The sequence below is a fragment of the Apostichopus japonicus genome, chromosome 12 (genome assembly GCF_037975245.1).
Source record: "Apostichopus japonicus isolate 1M-3 chromosome 12, ASM3797524v1, whole genome shotgun sequence".
Classification (NCBI taxonomy): Eukaryota; Metazoa; Echinodermata; class Holothuroidea; order Aspidochirotida; family Stichopodidae; genus Apostichopus; species Apostichopus japonicus.
This window is the reverse complement of record NC_092572.1, coordinates 3,180,714-3,183,964: the sequence shown is the minus strand read 5'-3', so window position 1 is coordinate 3,183,964 and position 3,251 is coordinate 3,180,714.

Below are 3,251 nucleotides of genomic sequence, written 5' to 3'. Positions count from 1 at the left end.
AAACATATATCACGAATTTTACCTGTGGATAATATTCTCATTGAAAATCTCTCCAGTAAGTTGAATTCTGACATCGGTTCTTATAAGTTGAGCATGTCGTTTTTGACATTCTGCTTAGGCCCAGCCTATGATACTGCATTTGTATAAAGAACCCTTTCCGCGAACCTTAAAGAGGTACGGTAACCTGATCATTATCTTTGTGCCTTGCGGAAATATCGCCCATCAATATGGCTCGACGAAATAGAACAAAATTACAGGAAATGACATCCACTCCTCTTGGAACTGATGAACTGGTCAACGAAATAATAAAAGAATTGACTGAAAACGGAGATTTTAAAAACCTACTTCAGAACTGCATTGAAAAAGCTATTAACCGTAAATTGAGTAAATTGTCTGAGGAACAAGAACGACGGGAAGCCCAGATCTTTGGAAAATCAACTTGAAACTGCCTTCAAAGATATCAAACCCACACAAAATATCTCGCTGATATGAAATCTGAAATTGAAAAAAACATGGACAAAATGAATGACCTTGATCAATATTGTTGTAGGAATTGCGTACGAGTATTTGGTATAAAGAGAATGCCAACGAAAACCCGACCGAACTACTCATAAACTTAGCAAAAAAAAACAGCTTGATGTAGACATTACCCCCATCTCTATCGACAGAGCACACAGAGTAGGGAGACTCATTGAAATAGAACCCGGGCAATCATCGTCAAGTTCCAGAGCCATAAAGATTGTAAGTCCTTTATCAAGAACAGACGTAAGCTGAAAGGTTCGGGCATTGTCATTAAAGAAGACCTCATCCACCATATCCAGCAACTACTCAAGGCCACCCAAAACCACGACTTGATAGAGAGTGCTTGGACCTCAGACGGTAAAATCTTAGCAATCTACAAAAGAGACGCAGGGAAAAGTACAGGAGTTAAAAAGTTCAGGAATATAAGAGATATTGATGCATAAACTATTACCACCTTTTCATGCAACAGAGACTACACCGCTTTAACAGTATATGTAGAGTCCTACCGTGGCCGGATTCCTTTCGTTGCCATATACACCTGTTACGATTACAATGAACTGGAGTATCCTCATGATGTCGAGTAACATTTCTGCAGCATACAAAACAAAAAGTTACGTTCTCTGAAATGTTTTCCTTGCAGGCTTGTAAGGCTTGCATATTCATCTGTTTGTTTTTGTATAGTAGTTAGTTTGTGTATTTTTGTTTTCTATGTCCTTTAGTAATTGTTTTTTTTTTTGTAATGGGGATTTTTTTCAGCGAATACTACGGTGTTACTATTTGTCAGTTATGTCACGCTTTAAGTCACAATACCTGCATTACTCAACATAAGGATGGTACTATAAACAACTGGATTTGTAGGACATGTTCTCAATCTAATTTTCCCTTTTTTGACGTCACGGACGATGAACTCGCACCTGGTTTGGGGAATTGTTGTACGCATACAGGTGCTTCATTAACAAATGACACTCCAGTACATGATGAATGGTATATGGATTATTTTGACGATATACGTTCGGATATGTGTAAGTACTACAATACTGATGATCTTAATATGATGCCTACTAGTAATTTCAATATTTTTCATTTAAATAGTCGTAGTCTCAATAAGAATTTCAGTGCGATTAATGACTTTCTTTCAACTATATTAAACACGATTTTACAATTATAGGTTTCACGGAGACTTGGTTCACAGATGACTTGTCTCCACTCATTAAATCAGATAATTATTCACTTGTCGGGAGTTATCGCTCTGTTAAGAGGGGTGGAGGGATTTGTTTATTTATTGATCAAAAATACACATTCAGTCAACGCGATGATATATCAGTATTTAATGATCATGTTGAAAGCCTTTTTGTCGAAATAAGAGTTCCCTTCATAAGAGGAGATATAATCGTTGGCATAATCTACCGTCCCCCTAGTGGAAATATTACTTCGTTTAATGATTACATTTACCAAACACTGGATGGTATCACTAAGGAGAAGAAACCTTGTTATTTGTTGGGTGACTTCAATATTGACTTCAATAGGCCAAATTCGTCGGATTTTTTGAATATTTTAGTTTCTTGTGGTTTCATACCCACAATAACCAAACCTACCCGGGTTTCTAGTTCTTCCTCGTCACTCATTGACAATATCTTGACTAACGACAATTTGGGTGATGATACTATAATGACCTCCTATTGAGGAGTTCTTATCACTGACATAACTGATCATTTTCCGATTCATTTAAATATTTCTTTTTTACCTACTAAGCATGATCGTAAGGATTTTTATGCTCAAGATTTTTCAAATATCAATATTGATAATTTTATTTCGGAAGTATCTGGTTTGGACTGGCATCAAGTTTTCAATGTTAATAATTCTTTCAATAATTTTCACAATACACTTAGTGAAATTTATAATAAAAATTGTTAAGGGAAAGAAGACGAGGAAGAAACCTTCCCCTTGGATCACTTCTGGTATCTTACATTCTATTTTTACAAAAAAATAAGCTTTATAAGACATATATAAAATTGCCTACAGCGGATAATAAATACAATTATGCACGCTTCCGGAATAAACTTTACCACGTTCTCCGTATTGCAAAAAAGGAATTATTATTTTCATCTTTTTAATGAAAATAAAAACAACATGAAAGAAACATGGAATATTATCAATGGCACTCTACAGACTAGAAAAACCAACCATTTTCCCGATATCTTCCATTCTAAGGATGGTCATGAATTCACTGATGTAAATAAAATAGCAAAGGCTTTTCATAATTATTTTGTTGGCCTTGGTCCTTCCTTAGCCAATTCCATTGATTCTAATGTTCAATTCAGTAGTTACCTAGGGGATTCCAATCCCTCCACTATTTTTCTCTTTCCTGTGACTGAAAGTGAAGCTTTTAATGTCTCAAATTCAATTTTTGCTACTAATAAATCGGCTGGTTGCGATAATTTCCGCCCGAACATTATTAAACTGATAATACCTTATATTGTAAAACCACTGACTTATATTTTCAACCTCTCATTTACCTCGGGTATTTTTCCTGATATTCTTAAACTTGCCAAAGTCATACCGATATTTAAAAAGGGTGACGTTCATTTATTTAGTAATTATCGTCCCATTTATATACTACCTTGTATATCGAAAATCTTGGAAAGGTTGATTTTTAACCGTCTCAATGCTTTCTTTGATAAGTTTCATATTCTCAATGAAAACCAATTTGGTTTTCGCCCTGGCCACTC